This window comes from Rhinoraja longicauda, chromosome 6 (assembly GCF_053455715.1).
Source record: "Rhinoraja longicauda isolate Sanriku21f chromosome 6, sRhiLon1.1, whole genome shotgun sequence".
Classification (NCBI taxonomy): domain Eukaryota; kingdom Metazoa; phylum Chordata; class Chondrichthyes; order Rajiformes; family Arhynchobatidae; genus Rhinoraja; species Rhinoraja longicauda.
In genome coordinates this window covers 49,466,847-49,487,321 of record NC_135958.1, presented here as the reverse complement: position 1 = coordinate 49,487,321, position 20,475 = coordinate 49,466,847, and positions in this window count along the sequence as shown.

The window sequence follows — 20,475 nt, the reverse complement described above, 5'->3', positions numbered from 1 at the left end:
CCACCCCCTGTGGTGCCCAGCGGTTCCGGAAACCCTCCAGCGTGCCCGTGGACAGTGTGTAGTCCCCCCCCTAATACTACCCGGGCGTGGGCGTAACTACGGAAAAGGGACAGGCAACCGGCTTGGGCAGAGCCCTCTTCTGCCTGGCGCCGTGACTCGTGGATGGACGCCCTTCTGGTGAATTGTATCCTTGTCGCAAAGACTTGCCAATAGAACCAGAAAGAGTGCATCTTCCCAATAGAACCAGAAGGAGTGCATCTTCACAGCAGAAGCAACGGGAGCTCTTCAATCCAGCAAGGTTGTAAGTCAAGATGAACTGACTGTCTCCAGCTTGCAACAAATACCTACTGACAATCAGCATTAAGAAAACTGTCGTCGTGGGTCAGGGCTCTCCACTCCCCTCTGAAATCATCCTAAATACCACTCAGCTGAAAACTGCCACCCAAATTCTCCTCCCTAGGATTTATGGTGACTGTAGGACTCTCTGGATGAGGAAATCAATGCACGTAGAGGAAATCCAGCAACCACTTTTGGGAGGTTAATCAAGTGGGCATGGAAAAACAGGCAACTCACAAGCAAGACCAAGATATCTGTCTTCGATGCATGCGTGTTGAGTAATTTACTGTGCAGCAGTGAAGCTTGGACGACGTACCTACGTCAAGAATGGAAACGGAATAATTTTCATTTCCGCTGTCTTTGCTGCTTCCCGGGAGTTTCTTGGCCGGGCAAAATCACCAGTGAATCTGTCCTCTCCATGACCAACATGCCCAGCATCCCTGCGATCCTCAGACAGGGGCTTCACCGCTAGCTTGGACATGCACGCAGGATGGAGATTGCATGTGTCCCCAAAGATGTGCCAAACTGGGAGGTCACCAATGCCCGGAGGCCAAGAGTAATACCAAGGCTTTGCGACATGGATACAATTAAAACATTTGGCAAATGTTAACATTGGCACTGACAACTGGGAAGCAACTTCCGAGGACCAGGGAAGATGGAGAAAGGACCTCCAGGTGGGTAATGGGCCAATTCAACGGCCAGAGACAACTTCACCTGTGGAAGCTGTGGGGAGGGTTTGCTATCAAGTATAGGTCTAGTCAGCCACAACAGGAAATGCAACCACAGAGAAAACATACCCCTCTCCAAACAGGGCAACGTCACGGCAAAGCCACACCTCGTCTCTTGCAAATGGACAGATGCCAACAAACCATTTACAGGTCTAGAGATGCAATCAATGTTGACTTTGCACGGAAGGATGATTAAAGACCAATATGCACTTACCTACAATCTTTCATGGCTTCCTGAAGTGCTTTACAGCTGAAGAAAGATCATTGTACTGTTGTACTATAAAAGGAAATGCAGAAGCAATTTGTCCACAGCAATTGTTTAAGTGATGTTGATTGAGGGATAAGTAATGGTCAGGTCATTATGGATAACTTGCTGTCTTTTAAGAGTGCCAAGAGACCTTTTAAGTCATTGTCAGATAGTAGAAAGGGATGGCTGTATCACTTAAAGACACCACCACCAACAGACCTGAGTTTCGTCAGTACTGCCAGGCTCAATTTTGTGTTCGAGATTTGGTTTGTACAAAGCTTAGGAGAAAGCAGGGGCATGGCATTTTTGATAATAATCTGAAATCTAAGGACTCGAGCGTACAAATTCATCAAATGACTAACGGATATGAGAAACCTGTCCCTCCAAAGGCCAGCAATACTGAATTCCTGGTTGCAATTGGAACGCATGACCTTCTGGCTGAGAAAGTTGGACCATTAACAATAGAGCCACAGATGACAACCAGTTTATTCATTGTGCCAGATGCACTGCTGGCTACCCCCCCCCCCCCCCCTCCCCCCCCCCCCCCTCCCCCCCCCCCCTCCCCCCCCCACCAACACGTCATGTGTGGACCATGGGCTCCTGGCCCCATTCCCCTTCCCAATGGCCTTCTTGCATTGCTTCATAGCAGAACCTATTCGAGCACTACCGTAAAAATAGCAGCTTCTCACACGTGAGATGATTAACTTTTTTTCATGCTGTTTCAGGCCTTGAATAGCTGTCCTTAATGATGCCATTGCTGAATCTCGTGTTGTTGGTAATAAGCAATGATAATAACATTTACATACTAAACACTCTCTCTTCGGGGAAACTACCACAGACGTTTAGCAATGGTTCCGCGCTGCTGATGAAACTGGAATAGGCCACTCTGGCCCTCGAGCTTCTCATTCAATTGCATTGTGGCTGATTTGCATCTTACTTTATTAATGAAGAGTTCCAGAGGCCTTAATTCCATTCCTGATAAGCTATATCAAATAGCTGTGAGAGTAATTGGAGAAAAGTTACAGGTTTATACCATCTTAAAGTCACGGCACGGTAGCGCAGCGGTAGAGTTGCTGCTTTACAGCGAATGCAGCGCCGGAGACTCAGGTTCGTTCCTGACTACGGGTGCTGCACTGTAAGGAGTTTGTACGTTCTCCCCGTGACCTGCGTGGGTTTTCTCCGAGATCTTCGGTTTCCTCCCGCACTCCAAAGACGTACAGGTATGTAGGTTAATTGGCTGGGGTAAATGTAAAAATTGTCCCTAGTGGGTATAGGATAGTGTTAATGTGCGGGGATCACTGGGCGGCACGGACTTGGAGGGCCGAAAAGGCCTGTTTCCGGCTGTATATATATGATATGATATGATATGATAAAGTCATGGAGTCGTACAGCATGGAAACAAGACCTTTTGGCCAACTATGGCAAGTCAACCATGATGTCCTATCTAAACTGGTGCCATTTGCCTGTGATCTCTTTCACCTCCATGTGTCTCCAAGTGTCTCTTAACTGCAGTTATCTTGAGGAGTTCTTCCCTCTGCGTCATGGCACTGGTCTTCATGTTGGGTTGTCCCATACTGACTGCTGACCAGTGGGTCCACAGGAATCCAGTGGCTTTTTGCTGGCCATGCATCGACACATTCTGCACTTCTGTGTTTGTGTGTGTGCAGTGAGGTCAGAGACATTCTATAACTTACTTGAGTCTGGTTTATTGTCACGTGCACCGAGATACAGTAAACAGCTTTTGTTGCTTGCTAACCAGTCAACGCAAAGGCAATACATAGTCATAGTGTGATACAGCATGGAAACAGGCCCTTCGGCCCAACCTTTCACACTGGGCAGCTTGTCCCAACTACACTAGACCCACCTGCCCACGTTTGGTCCATATCCCTGCAAAACTGTCCTATCCATGTACCTGTCTAATTGTTTCTTCAATGTTGGGATAGACCCTGCCTCAACTACTGCCTCTGGCAGTTTATTCCATACACACACCACTCTTTTGTGTGCTTATTATCGATCCGTCCACAGTGTACATGATACAGGGAATAACGATTAGTGTAAGATAAAGTCTGATGAAGTCCGAGGGTCTCTAACATGGTAGATAGTAGCTCAGGACCGCTCTCTAGTTGTTGATAGAATGGTCCAGTTGCCTGATAACAGCTGGGAGGGAACTGTCCCTGAATTTGGAACAAAAGGCTTTTCACTGTACCTCGATACACGTGACAGTAAACTAAACTAAACTAAACTAAACCAAACTAAAGTAAACCAAACTTCCTGCACTGAGGGGCTGGACATACCAGTTCCTCAGTTTTACATCAGCCATTGCGGGTTTATTGAATGATTAGTATTATTAATGAGGGGTTTGAGGGATGAATCATTGTGGTTGTGGGCCCAACAAGGAGAGCAGGGTTGAGGTACATGAATCAAGGTGGCATGTCTTAGTTTAGTTTAGTTTAGTTTAGAGATACAGCGTGGAACAGGCCCTTCGACCCACCGAGTGCGTACCGACCAGCGATCCCTGCACATTAACACTAGCCTACACACACTAGAGACAATTTACACTTATACCAAGTATACAAACCCAAGCCAATTAACCTACACACCTGTACGTCTTTGGAGTGTGGGAGGAAATCGAAGATCTCGGAGAAAACCCACGCAGGTCACGGGGAGAACGTACAAACTCCATGCAGGCAGCACCCGTAGTCGGGATCGAACCCGGGTCTCTGCCGCTGCAAGCGCTGTAAGGCAGCAACTCTACCGCTGCACCACCGTGCCCTTGTGAGCAAGATTTAACCCATTATGTCCCCTTGTTCTGGAAAGCCCCGCCAGCAGACGTTGCTTCTCTATTTCCTCAGCTCTACTTCAATCAAAGCCCAGAACTACCCGAATGATATCATTCCTTATTTTTAGTATACTTAAGTGAATGCAAGCCATGTATTCACTATTCAACACGTCCTCATAATTTAACCCCTGAGTTCAATTTGTCTTTTAGTCAGTGTTTGTTATGCTTTATTCTGGTGAACAATTCAAGCATTCTTTTAATTACATGTATGAGCAGAATCTCACAGTTTGCTCATTGAGTTAATAGTTGTAATTCCCGTTTAAGCTGTAGAGGGATATAATTGTGAGAAATTATGCTTTAAACAAATTAGACCACATGCACTGACAATGGTGCTTGAATATAAAGATATTGTTTGCAGGTATGTCTTCGAAGTATTAACCCCTTTTTACACAAACTGGAATATTTTACACCACTGGAAATAAATGGGTCTATTGTGGATAGGGTGAGCAGTTTTAAATACCTGGGAGTCCACATCAAAGAGGATCTGACATGGGCAACACACATTGCCGCACTGGTGGGTAAGGCAAAGCAGCGCCTTTACCACCTCAGACAGCTGAGGAAATTCAGAGTGTCTCTGAGGATCCTTCATTGCTTCTACTCTGGGGCTGTAGAAAGCATCCTGTCCGGCAACATCACAGTCTGGTTTGGGAACAGCTCTGCCCAGGACAGGAAGGCCCTGCAGAGAGTAGTGCGTTCGGCAGAATGCATCATGGGAACTACACTCGCCCCCCTGCAGGACCTATACATCAGGAGGTGCAGATTAAGAGCAAGCAAGATTATGAGGGAACCCTACCACCCCAGCAACAGACTGTTCCAGCTGCTACGGTCAGGCAAACGCCTTCGCTGTCACGCTGTGAAAATGGAGAGGATGAGACGGAGTTTCTTCCCACAGGCCATCAGGACTGTTAATTATTATAACTCCAGGTACTAAATTTTGTCTTCTCTGTATTAACTTTAATTTATATGCTGTAACTGTAATTCTTTTTTTTTTTGCACAATCCGCAGGCATTGCCACTTTCATTTCACTGCACATCGTGTATGTGTATGTGACAAATAAACTTGACTTGACTTAACTTTTGTTACACAGTTTCTCTTTAGGTTCTTTGATGGAATTATGATGATATCAATTGTCTGAAAATGTGTAATTGAGAATGGTAACATAGCAAGAAGCTGCAGAGACTGGAATCTGGAGCAAAAACAAACTGCTGGAGGAACTCAGCAGGTTGAGCAGCTTCTGTGGGCGAGAAAGTGGGATTGTCAATGTTTCAGACTGATATCCTGTACCAGGGCATTGATTGGGAATGTGAGTGATCTAAGTATGTTCTCATCACTTCATGCTTCTCCGTAATCACCACAACCATTGCCTTCTGCTTTAAAGTCAAAGATAGACAAAAAATGTTGGAGTAACTCAGCAGGACAGGCAGCATCTCTGGAGAGAAGGAATGCCCTCAACCCGAAACGTCACCCATTCCTTCTCTCCAGAAATGGTGCCTGTCCTGCTGAGTTACTCCAGCACTTTGTGTCTATCTTTGGTTTAAACCAGCATCTGCAGTTCCTTCCTGCACTTTAAAATCAAATCCTGTTTGAATTTTTCATCCTCTCAGTCACAGAATTAGTGCGAACATATTACAGGTAAAAAAAGTTCAAATCTACATTCTATTCTCTACCAGATCTCAATTGAAACGACTTGTCCTCCAGCCCCCTCTCTCCTCCCAAGACTCCTCCACCATTCTTCATCACATATTCTTCTCTGAAATCCAATCCAGTCGAACGAGGTCATACCTCCGTACTGTCTTGAAGATCCTTTGATCTGCATACAAACACACAAATTAGGAGCAAGTGTCAGCCTCTCGGCATTTCTAACCTGTTCCATCATTCACAGCTGGAACCTCAGGTCCACGTTTCCACCTCCCCTGGTAACCTTTCATCCCATCGATTATCAAGAATCTATCTTCCCCTGCCTTAAAATGTCTGACACTCTGCTTCCACAGCCCCCTTGAGCTTTTGAGCAGGAAAAACCCAAAGATTCATAATCCACTGACTGATAAAATGTCATTGCATATCTGTCTTCAAACGGATGACACTATTTTGAAACAGACACTTCTAGTTTGAGATTTTCTCACAGGAGAAAGTATTTTTCCACATTGACCTTGTTAAGATGACTCAGGACCTTATCTGTTTCAGTCAAGTCCCTCTCACTTGTAGTCACACAGAGTTATTCAGCACAGGGACCATATCCATGTCAAACATTTTCTCATCTACATTGATCTAATTGGAACCATATCCTGTGCAGGAAGGAACTGCAGATGCTGGTTTAAAATGAAGATAGGCACAAAACGCTGGGGTAACTCAGCAGGACAGGCAGCATCTTAGGAGAAAAGGAATTGGTGACATTTCGGGTCGAGACCCTTCTTCAGACTGATTGTCAAGGAAAAGGGAAACGAGAAACATAGATGGTTTACATCACTTCCCCTTCCGTTTCCCTTTCAATAGACAATAGACAATAGGTGCAGGAGGAGGCCATTTGGCCCTTCGAGCCAGCACCGCCATTCAATGTGATCATGGCTGATCATTCTCAATCAGTACCCCGTTCCTGCCTTCTCCCCATACGACCTGACTCCGCTATCCTTAAGAGCTCTATCTAGCTCTCTCTTGAATGCATTTAGAGAATTGGCCTCCACTGCCTTCTGAGGCAGAGAATTTCCCCTGACTCTCAGTCTGAAGAAGGGTCTCAACCTGAAACATCACCTATTCCTTTTCTCCAGAGATGCTGTCTGACCCGTTGAGTTACTCCAGCTTCTTGTGTCTATCTTGGGACAATATCCTGTATGCTTGCCTATTTAGATATCTGTCTAAATGCCTACTAAATTACGTAATTATATCTGAATCCACCACCTCCTTTGGCAGGTGGACACAAAATGCTGGAGTCACTCAGCGGGTCAGGGAGCATCTCAGGAGACAAGGAATACTGCCTGACCCGCTGTGTTACCCCAGCATTTTGTATCTACCTTTGATTTACACCAGCATCTCCAGTTTTTCTTCCTTCCTTCTTTGGCAGTCTGTTTCAGGTATAAACTCCTCAAAAGAATGACCCCTCAGATCCCCTTTAAATCTCTTACCTCTCACCTTAAATCCATGGCCTCTTGTTTTCCAAAACCTGTTAAATGGGAGACAGATTTTGACTATCTATCCTATTTATGCCTCTTACATAATCTTATATCATATACAATATATAGTAAATGGTATGCGTTGTATGTATATCATATAGTGTATATGCAATGTAACATAGAATCATATTACAAGTAATCATATTTACTTATATCAGGCAAATTCTGAAGTCCATTGGATACAGTCTGCCCAGCCTTTCCACATTAGATATTCAGCCGTTAAAATCTAGCACCTAAATCCTAAAATGCTAAATACTAAACCCCTAACAGTTTCCCAGTGAAGAAACGCCAAAGACGAAAGGGCGTATCTTTACTTGGGGAACTTTACTTGAGGAACAGCACCTCATATTTCGCTTGGGCAGCTTTCAGCCCAGCAGTATGAACATTGACTTCTCTAACTTTAGATAGTTCCTCTCTTTCCCTCCCCTTCCCAGTTCTCCCACTGTCTTCCTGTCCCCACCTATATCCTTTCTTTGTCCCGCCCCCCCCCGACATCAGTCTGAAGAAGGGTCTCGACCCGAAACGTCACCCATTCCTTCTCTACAGAGATGATGCCTGACCTGCTGAGTTACTCCAGCATTTTGTGATACCTACGAGCGTATCTTTACGGTCAGCAGGGGGGTGCCTGGATTGCACTGCGGAGGGAGGGGGGGGGGTGGTGATACCATACAATATCTTATAGTGATATGATTCTGGATGAGATATGACAGTGGCATTTAAAGAGGTTCTCAGATGCAGGGAATGGAAGGATGTGGATTACATGAAGGCAGAGGTGATTAGTTTAACTCGTCATCATAGAAAGATACAAAGTGCTGAAGTAACTCAGCGGGTCAGCCAGCATCTCTGGAGGACATGGGTAGGTGGCAGGTGTCGTCAGGTGTCCCAACCCAAAATGTCACCTATCCATGTTCTCCTGGGATACAGCCTGACCCACTGAGTTGCTGCCGCACTTTGTGCCTTTTTTTGCAAACCAGCATCTGCAATTCAATAGACAATAGACAATAGACAATAGGTGCAGGAGGAGGCCATTCGGCCCTTCGAGCCAGCACCCGCCATTCAATGTGATCATGGCTGATCATTCTCAATCAGTACCCCGTTCCTGCCTTCTCCCCATACCCCCTGACTCCGCTATCCTTAAGAGCTCCATCTAGCTCTCTCTTGAATGCATTCAGAGGATTGGCCTCCACTGCCATCTGCGGCAGAGAATTCCACAGATTCACAACTCTCTGACTGAAAATGTTTTTCCTCATCTCAGTTCTAAATGGCCTACCCCTTATTCTTAAACTGTGGCCCCTTGTTCTAGACTCCCCCAACATTGGGAACATGTTTCCTGCCTCTAACGTGTCCAACCCCTTAATAACCTTGTATCTAACTTGGCAACATGCTTGGCACAGGCATTATGGGCCAAGAGGCCTATTCCTCTGCTGGACTGTTGTCCATTCCATATTCTAACATCATTTTCCTGCAGTTTAGCTGTTCTCTTATCCATGCAATGATTCTATTTAATGACCATGAGAAACTCGTCACCTTAACAGCAGGAAAATAATGTAACAGGGTATTCAGCACTCTGGTCATGTCTAGATCCTTTGGATTATCTTTGTTTTCTTTTTTTCACCTCTCCCTACCTCCCAATAGAGCATGGACATAAAATGAGGAAATCCGTAAGTTACCCAGGGAACAGGTCTGCATCGTACCCAAGTATCGAAGCTCCTTGTAATGGGATAAGCAATTTTGAGGATCCATACTAGACTCTGCAACATCTGGAAAGAAAGTGCTTTCCTCAATAAGAAAGAACAATTCTTAATCATGTGTGAACATCTGCATTCTGAAAAAACCCAAAATCCATGTGGCTCTTGACACTTTAAGAAACATTTACAAATCCAATATTTCAATCAATGTCACTTTTTAAAGTTCATATGTTCCAGTCTAGTTTCTAGACTTTCTTATCTCACTCGACTTTCTTCTTGAACCGATCAAATGATTGCCTCTGGAATGTATGATCAAGAAAATGCCTCGATCTCAGAGTCTCGAATCAATCCTCAACTCCACCAACATAACGGTGGCACAGCAGTAGAGTTGCTGCCTTACAGCGAATGCAGCGCCGGAGACCCGGGTTCGATCCCGACTACGGGTGCTGTCTGTACGTAGTTTGTACGTTCTCCCCGTGACCTGCGTGGGTTTTCTCCGAGATATTCGGTTTCCTCCCACACTCCAAAGATGTACAGGTTTGTAGGTTAATTGGCTTGGTAAATGTAAAAATTGTCCCTAGTGTGTGTAGTATAGTGTTAGTGTGCGGGGATCGCTGGTCGGCGCGGACCCGGTGGGCCGAAGGGCCTGTTTCCGCGCTGTATCTCTAAACTAAACTAGACTAAACCAAAAAAGACGTTCATTTACCAGGCAAATAGTGTTAAAAAAAACCTGTATCGTTACGCAAATGGATTTGATTGCAAGGCAAGTCATAACTACTTGACAGAATGCTCACTTTGTACCAAATTAAATCAAATTACGGTGCTGGGCAGCATACACAGATAGACTGAAGCTCCACAGGAGGATGCAGTGCAGGAAATTATTATGTTAAACAGTCCCAAACAGCAGGAAATGAGCAGAGTGCAGAGTTGAAGTGAAGTGCACAGTTTAGCTGGAGATGAGTTTGATGTTTGAATACAGCGGCATCAAATTACGTGAGACATTCAACTCAAAAAATGGTTGCTGAGGAAATGTTTTCAGTTGGTCTCATAATATGAGAAGAAATGTTTAAGAAAAGTAGAGACATCATTTACTGATCTGTAAGTTATCTGGGGAATATATTTGGATCAAGTTCCAAAATACACAGGCTCTTGGTTGTTATGTTTAGCGATAAAGCGTGGAAACAGGCCCTTTCAGCGCCGGAGACTCAGGTTCGATCCTGACTACGGGCGCCGTCTGTACGGAGTTTGTACGTTCTCCCCGTGACCTGCGTGGGTTTTCACCGAGATCTTCTGTTTCCTCCCACACTCCAAAGACGTACAGGTATGTAGGTTAATTGGCTGGGCAAATGTTTTTTTTTAAATTGTCCCTAGTGTGTGTAGGATAGTGTTAATGTGAGGGGATCGCTGGGCGGCGCGGACCCGGTGGGCCGAAGGGCCTGTTTCTGCGGTGTATCTCTAAATCTAAAAAAAATCTAAAAATCTAAATCTAAAGGGCCAGAGATGAGTAGGAAAAAACTGCAGATGCTGGTTTAAATCGAAGATAGACACAAAATGCTGGAGCAACTCAGCGGGACAGGCAGCATCTCTGGCGAGAAAGAATGGGTGACACGTCGGGTCGAGACCCTTCCTCAGAGATGATTGGTGGGCCGAGAAGGGGGTGAAGAATTTTTACGGCACCAGACTTAAATTGTTCCCGCACCTCAGTAGCAGAGAGAAAATCCATAGCCCTGGAATTAAGACACGGTGTGCATTTCCAGTGTTAGCCACTGAATTGCAATTAAGAGCAAGTCACAGGATGATTTTTCTCATGAGATACAAAGGCTGAGGTCAAAATGTTCAAACCCCTACTGAGCATCGGAGACATGATATAGGCCAGGAACTAAAATTATGTCCTTGTACATGAGTTATTCAATGAGTTATTCAATCATTTTATAAACTGAGTATTAAGCTTGCTTCAATTCATTGTAACCTGAGCATTTTTTTCCTTTTGAACAAGTGAGCCATCAGGAATATATTCCTTGCAGGTAGAAAAGAGTACCTTGCATTTCTCACACTAACACAAACAACACCGTTAATGAGTCCTTAATAAAGCCAGAAATCTGCCTTTCAAATGAACGCTTCACCAGCTGATCGCTGAACATTTAGTCTGCAAGCAAAAAGCGATTTAAATGGGCTAATCTGTGCAGGATTATGAGAGTAAGTGAGATCCCCTCTTCAGGGGGCTACCGTGTCTGCACTCCCTGCCCCCTGGGCAGTGCTGATTATGTCCAATAACATTTTTTCAGGGATCTTCCCTCTGATCGTTTTCAAAAGCATTTCTTCAAATATTACGCTTGACTTCCACACTGATTTTATGTGGGCCCTTGGCATTGACAAGCACCGTATGATCGTATTTTGCATTGGCTTAACACTTGCTCGTCTATAGTTTAAATCTGCTTTTGTTTTAAGCCATTTGGAATCTGTGGTGTTGCGAACAATGGCACAGGACAAATGTAAAGGCTGAGGGAAAGAATATGTGAGTGGAAAGATATCTTTTTCTGCCCACTTATATTTGTTAACAAAATAAAAATTTGTCGTTCTACTTTCTCGTTCTCTGAGCTGCTTCTTATAAATTGCTCCCATTATCTGCATTGCTACCTCATTATCATCTCATTTTTAAACCAAAACAGACATTTCATTAAAGTAAACATTTTGTTTTATGAATGGGGTATAACTCTGTGAATATATATTGTGCTTATGGAGTTTTGTTGTGGTGATGTAAAGTGTCACTCATCATTAAGTAGGTAAAAGTGCTGCCTTTTGGGGTACAAGGTAATGCAAAGGTTTGATGTGTGGCATCTTTTCCTGGACTCAAAACATAATGATATAAATGCATGTTCCTTCCATGGGGAGAGGTTATTTAGTGTCTCCATTTTAATGCTCGTGGTAAACTCTCTCATAGCTCCAGTGACCTGGCTCGATCCAGCCCTCTGGGGAGTCAGCACAAGCTCCATGTGCCTGCCTGGGTTTCCCCTTGATGCTCAGGTTACTTCTCACATCACAAGGATGGCATGGTGGCGCAGCGGTAGAGTTGCTGCCTACAGCACTTTCAGCGCCGGAGACCCAGGTTCGATCCCGACCATGGGTCCTGCCTGTGACCCCCCGTGACCGCGTGGGCTTTCTCCGAGATCTTCAGTATCCTCCCACACTCCAAAGACGTACAGGTTTGTAGGTTAAATGGCTTGGTATAAGTGCAAATTGACCCTAGTGTGTGTACGATAGTGTTAATGTGCAGTGATAGTTAGTCGTCACAGACTCGGTGGGCTGAAGGGCCTGTTTTCACACTGTATTTCTAAATTAAACTAAACTAAACAAAATGAAAGGACGTGCTGGTTGTTAGGTTCATTGGTCACTGTAAACCTATCCCTTGTGTAGGTGTCTGGTGGGAGAATCTGGGGAATGTTAATAGGTAAATAGGAGAGAATAGTTAACATGGAAATGAATGGATGAATGAGGAGGAATTTCTTTAGCAAGACAGTAGTGAATGTGTGGAGTTCATTGCCATAGACACTGTAGTGGCCAAGTCATTCTTGGGTATTTTTAAAGCAGAGATTGATAGATTCTTGATTCCTAAGGTTGGCAAAGGTTACGGGGGAGAGGACAGGAGAATGAGGTTGAGAGGGAATAAGAGCTCAGCCATGATCGAATGGCAGAGAAGACTCAATGGACTGAATGACCTAATTCAGCTTCTTTGTCTTGTGATCTTATGAATGAGCTGCCCTCCGAGAGTTGACATCATCTCATTGAGCCACATGATCTTCCTCAATGTATTAAGGCAACATAACAGGAGTAATCAAGAGCCTCAACATTGTTATTTTCTTGAACGAGGCACATCTACGTTTGGAGAGAGTGCAGAATAAACTGATACAGACTTGTTTCCACACTTAACAGATGGGATTAAACGGTAACTCTCATTTATTTGCCATAGAAAGTGAAACACTTCAATGATTAAAGGATACCCAAAAATAATTGTTATCACCACTGAAAATATTTTCAAACAGGTTTACAGGGTGATAATATATCCTCAGCAGAAGATATGGTGTCCATTCCCATCCCAAGCACTTGAAACCTATTATCCTATGTTTGCTACAATGATGGAGCATATGACAATATATTAGATTCAGTGAAGTTGGAGATCACATCCCTATTAATGAATGCGCTGGATAACTCCCGAAGGTTTACTGTCCTCCAATACTATGGTGCTCATGAATAATACCCCAGAAGTTGCCTGTGCTCTGGCCAAGCTATTCCCACACAGCTACAACACTGCCATCCACAAAGTGGAACATTTCTCATTTGCACCATGTATGCTGACACAGGCAATTGTTATCCCATTATTGGACTCTCAAATGTTTCCAAACAAATGGAAGCTGCCATGAGGAATTCTATTGGGAAGCTCTTACACATCCACGCCTGCCCCGTACATCAGTACACTTTGGGGTCAGCAGGACCACTGGGTCTATTGCCTTAGTCTCAGCATGGGTAAAGGGGTTGAAGTGAGATGAGGGCAAATACTCTTGACATCATGTAGTATTTGATAACGCATGGCATCAAGAAGCCTATGTTAAATTACTATCAGTAGGAAATTAGGTGAATGTTCCCCAATAGCCAGAATCAGACTTGGCTCATCACTTGAACACTGCTGTGGAAGTTTCTCAGGTGTGTCTTTAGCCCAAGTGTCTTCAGCTGGTTCATCGGTTACTTAGTCCTTATCATAAAGCTAACAGAAGGATGTTGGCACGTAGTCACACCTGCAAGCATTCAGATTATGAGGCCGTATGGCAGCTTCCAGGCAAGGAGCTCTTGCAACTAATAGAACACCCACCTACCATTGACATGTACGCTGCAGCTGCTGAGGGGAGATCTGAGCTGGGGGCACAACAACCTTCAAGATGGCGGTGGTGGACGAAGGATGGACGACGCTGGTTGATGGGCGGAGGCCATGCTTCTGCGTCCTCGAAGGCTCTCTAGAGGTTCTGACTTCGGCTGTGGATGGCACGGAGGCTGAGCGGTGGCCACAATAGGCGAGGGATGGCACATTCTCTGGTTGATCGTGTCCAGATCCATTTGTTGTTTGAGTAGGTCGCTGGAGGACCTGCAGCAGCCTGGGACTTGGTTGGATCGGGAGCCAGTCCAAGTAGCCGAGCTGGTGGATTGGATGCGGCCCGCAGCGGCACGGAGCGGGGGAGCAATGGTGCAAGACATCAACATGATGGAGGACATCAACAACATCACCTGGCCAGGCCGACCCCTGCAACTCCAACCCAGTACCCCCACCAGGACAACAGGCTTTTATAGTTGTGAAAAATGTCACGACCCTAACATTGAATTTTAGCATTACCTTGTACCCTTGAATTTGAAGGATACAAAATGGTGCCAGAAATGTGGAGACTCTTGTGCACTGGCTCAATGTAATTTACTATTCCTACCCTCTTGTACTTTAGTATAATTGTCCGTATGTATGGTAAGATATTTATCATATCTCCCTTTATCAAATATCTGTACTCTGTGAACGTCTCAATTGTAATCATGTAATCATGCATACAATACATGATTGTAATCATGTCTTTCCGCTGACTGGTTAGCAAGCAACAAAAGCTTTTCACTGTACCTCGGTCGGTATGGTGACAATAAATAAACTAAACTAAACTAAACTAAATTTTCACTGAATTGTATGCAAAAAAGGAATTTTGGTAAATGTGACAATGAAGTAACATTCAAGCATTAAATGAGGAATTCACATCCTAGTTTCCCATAACTTTCCCACCATCTACAATGAACGTTAGCAGAAGAGTGTGCAGAACACATCAACAACAGTTACAGCAAGATTCAGTTCCCTCAACAGCCACAGAATAATGCAACCCACTTATAGACAATAGACAAATTACAATAGGTGCAGGAGGAGGCCATTCGGCCCTTCGAGCCAGCACCGCCATTCAATGTGATCATGGCTGATCATTCTCAATCAGTACCCCATTCCTGCCTTCACCCCATACCCCCTGACTCCGCTATCCTTAAGAGCTCTATCCAGCTCTCTCTTGAATGCATTCAGAGAATTGGCCTCCACTGCCTTCTGAGGCAGAGAATTCCACAGATTCACAACTCTCTGACTGAAACAGTTTTTCCTCATCTCCGTTCTAAATGGCCTACCCCTTATTCTTAAGGTCTGGCCCCTTGTTCTGGACTCCCCCAACATTGGGAACATGTTTCCTGCCTCTAACGTGTCCAACCCCTTAATAATCTTATACGTTGATAAACCTCACATCACTTTAAACATTCACTCCCTCCTCCTCCAACCCAGTATTTATCCTTTACACTGTAGGTCCATTATCGACACCTCCAAGGTTCTACCACTCAGGGGGTGAATGGGACTGGCACATGGGATGACCATCTCCATTCTCCACACCAGTCACACACTATCCTAGCACGTGTACGTGTTCACTATTGTACTGCTTCTTGAACTTTCAGGCAGTTTCCTGAAAACCAAGCCTAATATCAGTCATAGATTTGGACTTCTTGCGGCCTAGTGGTGCTCACGATATGGTCGCTTCATTGGGGGAACCAAACACAGTTCAGGTAAGGGCTTTGTAGAACACCTCCATCCAGTCCACAACAGTGACCACTGCTTCCAGTTGCCAGACACGTAAATTGGCCACTCACTTTCTCTCTAACCTCTTTGTCTTTGTCTCCAAAGAAACTCAAGCAGGAGAAACAGCAGATCCTCTTTCAGCTCAGCAGTGAATTTTCTGATTTTCTGAATACCTTCCATTCCAGTCTTGAATCTCATAATTCTGGCACTCAGTTTTCAGAGGGGTGTTTCTTTGCAAATTTCATCTGCCCCCTTCCAGTTAGACAGCCCTCGTTCATTTGGTGCCACAGACATGATATTTAACTTCTTCCGTTCTCTATCTGATCACGAACATTCCCATGTATCCTCTCCTCCCCCCACCTTCTCCTCAGCCTTCAACTAGCATTATTTTAACTATTTCCCAGCTTGAGAAAGCTTATTGATTTGAAATGTTATTTCCTTCTCTCTCCACATATGCTGCCTGACCTTCTGAGATTCTCTATTTCAGATTTAAGTTATCTGCATTTTTCAGCTTCATATGTTCGGCATGTCCTTTGTGGTAGTACCTTCAATATACGTCAATTCAATAAGGGCACGCACCACCTCCTTCTCAAAGCTAACTAAGGACAGGCAGTAAATGTTGGCCTTGCCTGTGATGCCCGCATCCTTGAACCAATAGCGTTTGACTATCAATATGCAACTCTTTTCTCTTGTTCTACAGGTGTGTGGTAGATGTTGGTAGAACTTCTTATTCCAATCTAGGTTGCATTAAATCATGAAGTCAGACAGGACAGTTATTTATATTCAGTGAAAAATGCAATCTAGGACAACCCCTTCCAAGAAAGCAATTGCCAAATTTGGTAACTAGAAATGTTCGCAATTATTTAACTGGGGCAATTCCACAGACTGGACTAGTTTCAGGTATTCCCACATGAGGAAGTTTGACACAGGACATTACTGTAAAATTAACCATTGGTCCAGACTCCAACAGCTCCGTCAGTCTTGCCCACAGACTGATGGACTCCCTCTAGTCCAAAGGGGCAGTACAGAGCTACACAGATTTTGCAGGTCCACTGAGTCTGTAATATATTTAAGTTGACTTCCTTATAGGTAGCAGCGTTGCCATTTTGGAGAGAATTGTATTGTACCAATGTACCAATTTCATACATTTACAATTTCATGGTACCAGTGAACCTGCTATCTAGAGTCCAACACTCCTTGCATCATCACCTCTATCAGCAAGATCAAAGTCAGGGTAACAGTCAAATAGTGATTCAACTCTAACACCTCAACCACAGAGCAGATGAATGAGGAGTGCTTGCATCCTAAGGCTGTATTGGCAGATGATGGGGATAGAGGGTGAAACTCAGGTTTTGCCTTGGTTGCCCCACTGTCAGATTCAGGTATGTCTTCCGCTAAAAGTCATGTCCAAAGACTTCCTCACATTGGAAGAATCGTGTGTAGGTGTCTTCCACTTCACCAAACCCTCCACTGCAGGAGTCCTGTGGGAAATGAGCAAGTGGCAGTGTTGGCAAGAGAAGTGATTGGTGGGACTCTATTTACTTCAATCCGCACAGAGCCCCCATTAACCTACAAACCTGCGCATCGTTGGGATGTGCAGCCCAGGGGAATAAAGGACGGGCGAGGACAGCGATGTGGCATCCAAGGAAGGAGACTGCTGAAGGCCAGCGACAGCCTGGGACTTGCCTGGTACTGGAACCGCTCGTAACAACTATAGCATGGACTTTGAACATGGCGCCTAAACATGATGCATCCTGCGTATGCCTCAGAAGATTATTCCCTTTTTGTTTTTTAGTTTAGAGATAAAGCGCCGAAAAAGGCCCTTCGGCCCACCGAGACCGCACCGACCAGCGATCCCTGCACATTAACGCGCACTACAGACAATATCAAGCCAATTAACCTACAAACCTGTACATCTTCACTGTGTTAGCAATGAACATATGTAACAATAAAAAGCACTATTGATTATTGGGAGGAAACCGAAGCACCCAAAGAAAACTCACACGGTCACAGCGAGAACATGCAAACTCCACACAGTTAGCACTCGAGGTCAGGATTGAGCCTTGGTCTCTGGCATCGTGAGGCAGCAGGTCTACCAGCAGGTCTTCTACTGTGCTAGTAGAACTAGAGACCAAGGTTGAATCCATACCTTTGGTGGTATCTGCGTGGAGGTTACACATTCTTTCTGGGATTGCTTGGGTTGCCCTGTATGCACCTGTTTTCTCCCACAGCTCTGCCCATTTTCCATTGATTGCAGTTGGGTGCCACCAGAGTGAAGAAAACAAGACAGTCGGGAGACGAGGAGAGACGGCCATTGCTACCGTATCAGATTCCACCGTCTGCACCATTCCAAGGATGTCCTCCAGCACTTGTCAGAAGACCATTCAAACTCTGTTACAGCCTGTTACATCCTAACAAAAGAGCAGGGGGAGAAACAGAAGGAAATGGAGAAAAGGTGAGCAGCACTTTTAGCGGGTGTGGGAGGAATTGGATTGAGATCCCTGTCTAAGAAGGGGAGCCTTCCCTCGACATGCATTCAAGGACTAGCTCCTCTCCACTAATTCTTACAAAGACCCAGAAGCATTGCTATAACAGTATCATGACAGGATGCTTGGCAGTCAGGCACAAGTACTACACCACTGATAATTACCAATGTGCAGTCAGCTTCAATTTATTTGGCTTTATGCTTTGGATTTGCAGATAAGCTTCATTTGCTTCATATCATTATCCATATTATCAAATTACAAGTGTTATTATGCTAAAACAAAAAAAGAGAATTTTGTTAATACAGTCTTAATATTCTGTTTCATAAACGCATAACACAGCAGCTAGTTAATGTTTGACTACTGACTGGAAAACATCAACAGGCTCAGCCTGAACAATCATTTAATTTCATGAGTTAATAAAACAGCATGCATTAGATCAGGGAGACTGAAGGTCATGTAGCAAGATAACAGTCATGAACAAGACTTTGAAATCAACAAGAGCGACACAGAGGCGCAGCAGGTAGAGCTGCTGCCTCACAGCACCATAGACCCAGCTTCAATAGACAATAGGTGCAGGAGGAGGCCATTCGGCCCTTCGAGCCAGCACCGCCATTCAATGTGATCATGGCTGATCATTCTCAATCAGTACCCCGTTCCTGCCTTCTCCCCGTACCCCCTGACTCCGCTATCCTTAAGAGCTCTATCCAGCTCTCTCTTGAATGCATTCAGAGAATTGGCCTCCACTGCCTTCTGAGGCAGAGAATTCCACAGATTCACAACTCTCTGACTGAAAAAGTTTTTCCTCATCTCAGTTCTAAATGGCCTACCCCTTATTCTTAAACTGTGGCCCCTTGTTCTGGACTCCCCCAACATTGGGAACACGTTTCCTGCCTCTAACGTGTCCAACCCCTTAATAATCTTATACATTTCGATAAGATCTCCTCTCATCCTTCTAAATTCCAGTGTATACAAGCCTAGTCGATCCAGTATTTCAACATATGATAGTCCCGCCATTCCGGGAATTAACCTAGTAAACCTACGCTGCACGCCCTCAATAGCAAGAATATCCTTCCTCAAATTTGGAGACTAAAACTGCACACAGTACTCCAGGTGCGGTCTCTCTAGGGCCCTGTACAACTGCAGAAGGACCTCTTTGCTCCTATACTCAATCCGGACCTCGGGAGCTGTCTGTGTAGAGTTTGCACATTCTCTCCGTGACCGCGGGGGTTTGCTCCGGATTCCTCCCACGCCGTAAGACATGCAGGATTGTAGGACAGGGAAGGGGGCCAGGGCAGCAGCAGAGCGTGGTGCTGCAGGCCAGGCCGCCGAGCCACACCTTCCCCCTCAGCAGGCCTGGCTATCCTGCCGCTGCAGAGCCAAGCCCTGCTTGTGCCCGAGGGCCGGAGAGGAGGTGTGAAGGGGGAACGGCAGCCGGGGCCGGGTCTCCGAAGCTGGTCAACCGCGAATGTTGAGATTCAAGATGGCAGCCGTGGTGGTCACAGGGAAACAAAGATGCCAGTAAACGGACTGGGGTCTTACCCTGCCATACCCTCAGAAACACTCTGGATGCCATGAGGTCGGTCGCGGGAGGCGGCCAGGCGTACAAAGACTGAGCGGTGGCCGGTTGAGGTGAGGGATGACGGTTTGTGGGTGGAAGGGTGTGGGTTGAGGTGTCAGTGGAGTGGGCAGCTGGAGGCCCTGCAGCAGCCTGGGGCTCGCTTGGATTGGGCCCCTGCTCTTAGAGCAGTGGAGCAGCAGTAGAGAACTTTGTTTGTCAATAGTCAATTTATTTGTCACATACACATAAATGTGCAGTGAAATGAAAAATTGCCCGCAGTTCAACAATAAGACCAATACAAAGTAAGCAATAAAAATGCAATAACTCACATAATCATAAACCAACACCAAACAAAAGAAACATCCATCACAGTGAGTCTCCTCCAGTCCCTCCTCAATGTGATGGAAGGCCAGAATGTCTTTTTCTCTTCCCCTGCCGTCTTCTCCCGTGGTCAGGTTGTTGAAGTTGCCACATCGGGGCGGTCGGGGCTCCCAACATTGAAGTGCCGCGCCGGACGGTGAAAGGTCCGCGGCGGGCCGACCCAAGCCCCGCAATTCGGGGCGGGCGAAGACGCTGCAGCTGCCGCAGCTGGTGCCGGAGCTCCCGATGTCGGCCCCCACCCAGGGGCCTGCGAGCTTCCGACATCCAGGCGGCCCGCGCCGGAGCCTCCAGAGACAAGTCGCAGCCGCTCCCGCAGCATCCGAAGGCAGCCAGCGCCGCAGGTGGTGAGTCCGGGCCGCGGGATCTGCAAACCAGAGCCCAGGTGGTCCCAGCCGGAGCCCGCCAGCTCCAGGTGCA